The sequence below is a fragment of the Bombina bombina genome, chromosome 7, assembly GCF_027579735.1.
Source record: "Bombina bombina isolate aBomBom1 chromosome 7, aBomBom1.pri, whole genome shotgun sequence".
NCBI lineage: Eukaryota > Metazoa > Chordata > Amphibia > Anura > Bombinatoridae > Bombina > Bombina bombina.
Window position 1 is genome coordinate 576,362,518 of NC_069505.1, and position 11,240 is coordinate 576,373,757.

The window sequence follows — 11,240 nt, forward strand, 5'->3', positions numbered from 1 at the left end:
TTTATTTAGAAATATACAGGTACATTGTGCATGAATTTATATAGATATATACAGGTACATTGTGTGTGTGTATGCATTTATATAGAAATATACAGGTACATTGTGTGTTTGTGCATGAATTTATATAGATATATACAGGTACATTGTGTGTGTATAAATTTATATAGACATATACAGGTACATTGTGTGTGTGTGCATGAATTTTTATAGACATATACAGGTACATTGTGTTTGTGCATGAATTTATATAGATATATACAGGTACATTGTGTGTGTGTGCATGAATTTATATAGACATATACAGGTACATTGTGTCTGTATGTGCATGAATTTATATAGATATATACAGGTACATTGTGTGTGTGTGCCTGAATGTATATAGAAATATACAGGTACATTGTGTGTGTGTGCATGAATTTATATAGAAATATACAGGTACATTGTGTGTGTGTGTGCATGAATTTATATAGAAATATACAGGTACATTGTGTGTGTGTGCATGAATTTATATAGAAATATACAGGTACATTGTGTGTGTGTGTGCATGAATTTAAATAGAAATATACAGGTACATTGTGTGTGTGTGCATGAATTTATATAGACATATACAGGTACATTGTGTGTGTGTGCATGAATTTATATAGAAATATACAGGTACATTGTGTGTGTGTGCATGAATTTATATAGAAATATACAGGTACATTGTGTGTGTGTGTGCATTAATTTATATAGAAATATACAGGTACATTGTGTGTGTGTGTGTGCATGAATTTAAATTGAAATATACAGGTACATTGTGTGTGTGTGCATGAATTTATATAGAAATATACAGGTACATTGTGTGTGTGTGTGTGCATGAATTTAAATTGAAATATACAGGTACATTGTGTGTGTGTGCATGAATTTATATAGAAATATACAGGTACATTGTGTGTGTGCATGAATTTATATAGAAATATACATGTACATTGTGTGTCTGTGCATGAATTTATATAGAAATATACATGTACATTGTGTGTCTGTGCATGAATTTATATAGAAATATACAGGTACATTGTGTGTGTGTGCATGAATTTATATAGAAATATACAGGTACATTTTGTGTGTGTGCATGAATTTACATAGAAATATACAGGTACATTGTGTGTGTGTGCATGAATTTATATAGAAATATACAGGTACATTGTTTGTGTGTGCATGAATGTATATAGAAATATACAGGTACATTGTGTGTGTGTGTGTGTACATGAATTTATATAGAAATATACAGGTACATTGTGTGTGTGTGTGTGTGCATGAATTTATATAGAAATATACAGGTACATTGTGTCTGTGTGTGCATGCATTTATATAGAAATATACAGGTACATTGTGTGTGTGTGTGTGTGCATGCATTTATATAGATATATACAGGTACATTGTGTGTGTGTGCATGAATTTATATAGAATTATACAGGTACATTGTGTGTGTGTGCATGCATTTATATAGATATATACAGATACATTGTGTGCGTGTGCATGAATTTATATAGAAATATACAGGTACATTGTGTGTGTGTGTATGAATTTATATAGAAATATACAGGTACATTGTGTGTGTGTGCATGAATTTATATAGAAATATACAGGTACATTATGTGTGTGCATGACTTTATATAGATATATACAGATACATTGTGTGTGTGTGCGTGTGCATGAATTTATATAGAAATATACAGGTACATTGTGTGTGTATGAATTTATATAGAAATATACAGGTACATTGTGTGTGTATGAATTTATATAGAAATATACAGGTACACTGTGTGTGTGTGCATGAATTTATATAGAAATATACAGGTACATTGTGTGTGTGTGTGCGTGTGCATGAATTTATATAGAAATATACAGGTACATTGTGTGTGTATGAATTTATATAGAAATATACAGGTACATTGTGTGTGTGTGCATGAATTTATATAGAAATATACAGGTACATTGTGTGGCTGTGCATGAATTTATATAGAAATATACAGGTACATTGTGTGTCTGTGCATGAATTTATATAGATATATACAGGTACATTTTGTGTGTGCATGAATTTATATAGAAATATACAGGTACATTGTGTGTGTGTGCATGAAATTATATAGAAATATACAGGTACATTGTGTGTGTGCATGAATTTATATAGAAATATACAGGTACATTGTGTGTGTGTGCATGAATTTATATAGATATATACAGGTACATTTTGTGTGTGCATGAATTTATATAGAAATATACAGGTACATTGTGTGTGTGCATGCATTTATATAGAAATATACAGGTACATTGTGTGTGTGTGCATGAATTTACATAGAAATATACAGGTACATTGTGTGTGTGTGTGCATGCATTTATATAGATATATACAGGTACATTGTGTGTGCGCATGAATTTATATAGAAATATACAGGTACATTGTGTGTGTGCATGAATTTATATAGATATATACAGGTACATTGTGTGTGTGTGCATGGATTTATATAGAAATATACAGATACATTGTGTGTGTGCATGAATTTATATAGAAATATACAGTTACATTGTGTGTGTGTGCATGAATTTATATAGAAATATACAGGTACATTGTGTGTGTGCATGACTTTATATAGAATTATACAGGTACATTGTGTGTGTGAATGAATTTATATAGAAATATACAGGTACATTGTGTGTGTGTCTGTGCATGAATTTATATAGAAATATACAGGTACATTGTGTGTGTGCATGACTTTATATAGAATTATACAGGTACATTGTGTGTGTGTGCATGAATTTATATAGAAATATACAGGTACATTGTGTGTGTGTGCATGGATTTATATTGAAATATACATGTACATTGTGTGTGTGTGTGCATGGATTTATATAGAAATATACAGGTACATTGTGTGTGTGTGCATGGATTTATATAGAAATATACAGGTACATTGTTTGTGTGTGCATTATTTTATATAGATATATACAGGTACATTGTGTCTGTGCATGAATTTATATAGAAATATACAGGTACATTGTGTGTGTGTGCATGAATTTATATAGATATATACAGGTACATTGTGTGTGTGTGTGCATGAATTTATATAGATATATACAGGTGCATTGTGTGTGTGCATGAATTTATATAGAAATATACAGGTACATTGTGTGTGTGTGTGTGTGCATGGATTTATATAGAAATATACAGGTACATTGTGTGTGTGTGTGCATGAATTTATATAGAAATATACAGGTACATTGTGTGTGTGTGCATGAATTTATATAGATATATACAGGTACATTGTGTGTGTGTGCATGAATTTATATAGATATATACAGGTACATTGTGTGTGTGTGCATGAATTTATATAGAAATATACAGGTACATTGTGTGTGTGTGTGCATGAATTTATATAGAAATATACAGGTACATTGTTTGTGTGTGCATTATGTTATATAGATATATACAGGTACATTGTGTGTGTGCATGAATTTATATAGAAATATACAGGTACATTGTGTGTGTGTGCATGAATTTATATAGAAATATACAGGTACATTGTGTGTGTGTGTGCATGAATTTAAATAGAAATATACAGGTACATTGTGTGTGTGTGCATGAATTTATATAGACATATACAGGTACATTGTGTGTGTGTGCATGAATTTATATAGAAATATACAGGTACATTGTGTGTGTGTGCATGAATTTATATAGAAATATACAGGTACATTGTGTGTGTGTGTGCATTAATTTATATAGAAATATACAGGTACATTGTGTGTGTGTGTGTGTGCATGAATTTAAATTGAAATATACAGGTACATTGTGTGTGTGTGCATGAATTTATATAGAAATATACAGGTACATTGTGTGTGTGTGTGTGTGCATGAATTTAAATTGAAATATACAGGTACATTGTGTGTGTGTGCATGAATTTATATAGAAATATACAGGTACATTGTGTGTGTGCATGAATTTATATAGAAATATACATGTACATTGTGTGTCTGTGCATGAATTTATATAGAAATATACATGTACATTGTGTGTCTGTGCATGAATTTATATAGAAATATACAGGTACATTGTGTGTGTGTGCATGAATTTATATAGAAATATACAGGTACATTTTGTGTGTGTGCATGAATTTACATAGAAATATACAGGTACATTGTGTGTGTGTGCATGAATTTATATAGAAATATACAGGTACATTGTTTGTGTGTGCATGAATGTATATAGAAATATACAGGTACATTGTGTGTGTGTGTGTGTACATGAATTTATATAGAAATATACAGGTACATTGTGTGTGTGTGTGTGTGCATGAATTTATATAGAAATATACAGGTACATTGTGTCTGTGTGTGCATGCATTTATATAGAAATATACAGGTACATTGTGTGTGTGTGTGTGCATGCATTTATATAGATATATACAGGTACATTGTGTGTGTGTGCATGAATTTATATAGAATTATACAGGTACATTGTGTGTGTGTGCATGCATTTATATAGATATATACAGATACATTGTGTGCGTGTGCATGAATTTATATAGAAATATACAGGTACATTGTGTGTGTGTGTATGAATTTATATAGAAATATACAGGTACATTGTGTGTGTGTGCATGAATTTATATAGAAATATACAGGTACATTATGTGTGTGCATGACTTTATATAGATATATACAGATACATTGTGTGTGTGTGCGTGTGCATGAATTTATATAGAAATATACAGGTACATTGTGTGTGTATGAATTTATATAGAAATATACAGGTACATTGTGTGTGTATGAATTTATATAGAAATATACAGGTACACTGTGTGTGTGTGCATGAATTTATATAGAAATATACAGGTACATTGTGTGTGTGTGTGCGTGTGCATGAATTTATATAGAAATATACAGGTACATTGTGTGTGTATGAATTTATATAGAAATATACAGGTACATTGTGTGTGTGTGCATGAATTTATATAGAAATATACAGGTACATTGTGTGGCTGTGCATGAATTTATATAGAAATATACAGGTACATTGTGTGTCTGTGCATGAATTTATATAGATATATACAGGTACATTTTGTGTGTGCATGAATTTATATAGAAATATACAGGTACATTGTGTGTGTGTGCATGAAATTATATAGAAATATACAGGTACATTGTGTGTGTGCATGAATTTATATAGAAATATACAGGTACATTGTGTGTGTGTGCATGAATTTATATAGATATATACAGGTACATTTTGTGTGTGCATGAATTTATATAGAAATATACAGGTACATTGTGTGTGTGCATGCATTTATATAGAAATATACAGGTACATTGTGTGTGTGTGCATGAATTTACATAGAAATATACAGGTACATTGTGTGTGTGTGTGCATGCATTTATATAGATATATACAGGTACATTGTGTGTGCGCATGAATTTATATAGAAATATACAGGTACATTGTGTGTGTGCATGAATTTATATAGATATATACAGGTACATTGTGTGTGTGTGCATGGATTTATATAGAAATATACAGATACATTGTGTGTGTGCATGAATTTATATAGAAATATACAGTTACATTGTGTGTGTGTGCATGAATTTATATAGAAATATACAGGTACATTGTGTGTGTGCATGACTTTATATAGAATTATACAGGTACATTGTGTGTGTGAATGAATTTATATAGAAATATACAGGTACATTGTGTGTGTGTCTGTGCATGAATTTATATAGAAATATACAGGTACATTGTGTGTGTGCATGACTTTATATAGAATTATACAGGTACATTGTGTGTGTGTGCATGAATTTATATAGAAATATACAGGTACATTGTGTGTGTGTGCATGGATTTATATTGAAATATACATGTACATTGTGTGTGTGTGTGCATGGATTTATATAGAAATATACAGGTACATTGTGTGTGTGTGCATGGATTTATATAGAAATATACAGGTACATTGTTTGTGTGTGCATTATTTTATATAGATATATACAGGTACATTGTGTCTGTGCATGAATTTATATAGAAATATACAGGTACATTGTGTGTGTGTGCATGAATTTATATAGATATATACAGGTACATTGTGTGTGTGTGTGCATGAATTTATATAGATATATACAGGTGCATTGTGTGTGTGCATGAATTTATATAGAAATATACAGGTACATTGTGTGTATGTGTGAATGGATTTATATAGAAATATACAGGTACATTGTGTGTGTGTGTGCATGAATTTATATAGAAATATACAGGTACATTGTGTGTGTGTGCATGAATTTATATAGATATATACAGGTACATTGTGTGTGTGTGCATGAATTTATATAGATATATACAGGTACATTGTGTGTGTGTGCATGAATTTATATAGAAATATACAGGTACATTGTGTGTGTGTGTGCATGAATTTATATAGAAATATACAGGTACATTGTTTGTGTGTGCATTATGTTATATAGATATATACAGGTACATTGTGTCTGTGCATGAATTTATATAGAAATATATAGGTACATTGTGTGTGTGTGCATGAATTTATATAGATATATACAGGTACATTGTGTGTGTGTGCATGAATTTATATAGATATATACAGGTGCATTGTGTGTGTGTGCATGAATTTATATAGAAATATACAGGTACATTGTGTGTGTGTGTGCATGGATTTATATAGAAATATACAGGTACATTGTGTGTGTGTGCATGAATTTATATAGAAATATACGGGTACATTGTGTCTGTGCATGAATTTATATAGAAATATACAGGTACATTGTGTGTGTGTGCATGAATTTATATAGAGATATTGTCAAGGTATTTGAAATATTATAAGATAATATACACAGGTATACTTATTATTTAATGGTAATGTAGCTGTCTACATAAAATAATTCACTTTATTTGTAAAACTCCAAAAGGTCACTGTATGAAAATCAAAACCCCTCTGTTGCTCATCAAAAGACAGTTGGCCTAGTTAATCTCAGACTGTCATTTCAAAGAAAGACAAATTGTTTCCAAAACAATTGCCATATTTATTTTGTATATCATAAATCTTGGATCAAACATGAAGTTTCCCTTTCTTTATTAACAGAACATCTGAGAGCCAGATTGTCAGATAGATGACCCCATACAGTGAATGGGGACGAGATGTCTGGAATCTCTCTTTGAGGCCTAATGAGATTCGTAGGGAAAGAAGAAATTATTGTATCACCTATGTGCAAATTATCTCCTATGGAGTTCCCATGTACAGAGAACAGACAGATTGGCATTTAAAGTCTCTGTGCAACAAAGAAAATAAGAATATATTCAGACAACATAAAAATAAATACATTGTGCAAAAGGAATGAGGCCAGTTTTTCATGTGTGTTGAAAATAATTCAAATAACCCATATATGTATATATATATATATATATATATATATATATATATATATATATATATATATATATATATATATATATATATATATATATATATTGAGCTGGGACATATTATATTAAATAAATAATTGCTGTATTGAATAATAACTACATTGATAATATTGCAGATAAACATATCAAATGTATGCCCCAGACTGTATTGAATATATATCTGGGTGTAAGGTTTACCCCTTTAAGGAACTCAATATACAGATATTTATATGAGAAATGTATTCCTTAAGATTCCAACTAGTTCAATATTATGTTGTATCACTACTGAATTTGATTACCCAATTAATTTAAGGTAATCGTTGTTTCAGTGGTGAATTTATTTTAGAATGATTTGTTGCTAATGAAATCCAAAACCATATATTGGGAAATGTTATGAGTACAAAAACATGCTGTATTTGTATGAATATATATATATATATAACAGATGTATAAATGCCATTAATTTCAGAATAATTAGCAATATAATTGTTTTGGTATAATATAATGTTAAAAACATAAGATATTTAGTATTGGAATAATCAGAAAATTAACATGAGGCTATCTTGCCTGGAATTCGGATTGTAAGTAATTAATGTAAAGAAATTATGGCATTTATTACACATTTTAAAGAAATATTTTTTTTAATGCTAGAAATGTTAAGAATGAATCTGTTTGTGTTGTCTGCTGCCCCCGATGGCCAGAATCCAGTATGACAGTCAAGGGACTTAAATGTTAAAAGATGCGTTTCCATGGTGACCATGCCAAGCCGAGGGCCAATCCAAATAGACTTCCCAGGTAACCAATGGTATGGTCAGCTCCCGTAGGGCCACCCACATGGTTTCATAAATGAGTGAAAACTTATATAAGTAAAGCAAGAGAGGGAAAATGGACACAGGCTGCTAACTTTGAGTGATAACTACTGCTGGGCGTTCGAAATACAATCATTCTGAGCAAGCTGACTGCCTTTTCTCATTGATTGCAAAATTTACTTATCTGTCTTCTGAGATGAAACAAGGAGTTTTTGGTAACTGAACTATCAATTTTGGTCATTTTGGTAACATATATATATATATATATATATATATATATATATATATATATATATAAAGTATACAAAGGTTATTGGTAAGACCATATTTAAATTATAATTAGAAGAGTTAAAGGAGCACTCAGTATTTTAAACTGTGTTTCATAGTCTTGAATAGCTTGTAGTTTGTCTTTCTGTATGCAAAACATTTAAAACAAACATTCATTGTTGCTGTATGTAGCAGGCTTAAAGAAATAAATTGTATTTTAAAATTGGTATCCATAATCCTGTATAGTGTAAAATTTGTATCTTGCATGCATAAATAATTTGTCTGTGCAAAATATAGAATATATATATATATATACAGTATATAACTCCTGGTATTTCAATTAGAGTATGTATGTTGTCCTATTGTTTAACTAAGCACTGTTAAAATTGAAGGTTCAGTGGTTTATATTTTAGTCTCATTGTGTTAATTGAATGAAAGGCTATTGTAAGTAAGGCTAATTTTAAGGGTAAATTTCTATGAATTTTGCATAGCATATTTTAATAGTTTTTAATTGCATATAATATTGATTCATATTCTGGTATTACAAATATATTTCAATGTGTTCATAGATATTTACTAATAATAAAGAATTCAGGTATTTATATTAATTTTATTGTCTTAGTATATGCATAATTGATTGTGGGTTTTGTCATATTTCAAAATTAATATTGATATTTTGAAAATATACATTTTTTTTCTTCCCTCTCTCTTATTGGTCAAAATTATATTAGCGTTTTTATCTTATTAAGTACAACACTAAAATAACGATGTCTTCAGCAAAAAGTAATGCTAGCGTTTCTGTACAAGATGAAATTGTGCCCTCCCCAAGATCCTCTGTCCATGAAGTGGTTCAGGAAAAAACTCTCAAATTAGAAGCCATGAACCACATCATGACTAGACTTGATATTGGGGACGATGTCTCCATGTATATTAAGGGGTGTAAAGCTAAGGCCAAAGATTTAGTTAGAGATATGTAGTTTGAAGATGGGGAATTATACCAAATGTTACTGCAACTTAATGAATGCACGGAATTTAGAGGGCGTGATGAATTCATTTTCAAAACTTGGCCGATACTAACGTATTTGAGCTGTGAAATGTCTAGCCAAATGGCAGGACAGGACAGACAATTAGGACGGCTAAGGGTTGAAAATTATTCATTACGGGAATTTGAAGAAGCTTTTATTCAAGGAAAGGTAGAGGTTTTCGAAGCTAACAAAAAGGTTTCTGACTTAAATAAATATAATCAGAAATTAGTGACTGAATTTAAAGCTTTCGAAGAAGAGTATGGAAAATGCCAAGATGAAAATAAAACTTTAAAAGATAGATATCGTGAGGCTGAAAAAGGGTATGAACAGGCAATAAATAAATTAAAGAGACAAATCAGCAGTAATAAGGAACCTTTAAGTAATAACCCTAATGCTGAAATGTTTAACTCCATTAAGGGGCAGAAATGAGTTTCAAGATACCAGACGGGAGGATAGACAAAAATACCCAAATTATAGCCCTAATTCAGGCCCAGAGGTAACTTTTTCCCCAAGGCAATTACCTAACTCTGGGGGACCAGAAGATTATTACGCCTCAGATGAAGAGGGCAGTCACTATAACGGGTCAGAAAGGGGGGCTAGATTCTCAGGCAGCCCAGATAAAAATACACTGATAAGATTTCAGCAAAATAAAGATAGGACAGATGAAAGGCACCCTAATTTAAACAATAAGTTCCCAGTGAGATCCAGTAATGTACCAAATAAAGTGTATGACACCCCCAGAATAATTAAATTCCTAAAGAATGCAGTACGCCCATTTTCTAAAGGGGGGGGGCACTTCCATAATTGACCACTTAGAGGCCTTTGAAAATGCTTTATCTATAATGAGTGTTACAAATGAGCAATTAAAAATTGAATTTCTACCCTGGGTATTTGAAGGTAAACATCACAAATTCTTTGCTTCTTTAAAGGATATGAATATTCATTCCTGGAGTGAAACGAAACGACAGTGCAAAAAGGAATTCGGGCAACATTGCACTAAAACAGCAGCGAGAATAGCTGTATATGGTTTAAAATGTAGTGCAACTCAAAGCCCCATCGAGTTCCTTTCTATACTGAAAAGTGCGTACAGTATGGCTGAAGATGATCCCATATTTGAATGCTCAGAGTTTGTGAATCTATTTTTTGAAGCACTGCCCGCACCCATCAAAATTAACTTAGCTAGAGATTTTGATGAGAACTGCTCATTGGAATGGCTGATCAAAGAGAGTACAAAGTTATACTCCATTCAGCAATCCGGTGAACAGGGGGATAAAAGGGAGAGAAAGCCCAATCCTAAAATAGTGGCTGAAACTAGGGTGTCACCTAGCCCCCTAAATTTGGAGTCTAAAAAGAAAACCTACGCAGAAGTGGCCAGAGAAAAGAGGCCATCTCCACAGAGGTTTAACTCTACCCCTCCCCCAACACGGGCTGAGGCGCAGAGAGACTATAGCCAAAGCGGGGGACATACTCAGGCGAATAATTACTCCCAAAGAGAATATCCACAGAATAATTGGTACCCACGCAAAGGTAGATACAATAGATGGTGAAGATATTCTCAGGATAACCAGACACCCCAAGTAAATAATGCTACCCAAAATAATAATGCTGAACAAATTGAACCCCAGAGGTAACCACGCCAGGATAGAAATAGCGGCTCTGATTCTGAGGGGAACCAATGGTCCAGGAATCATT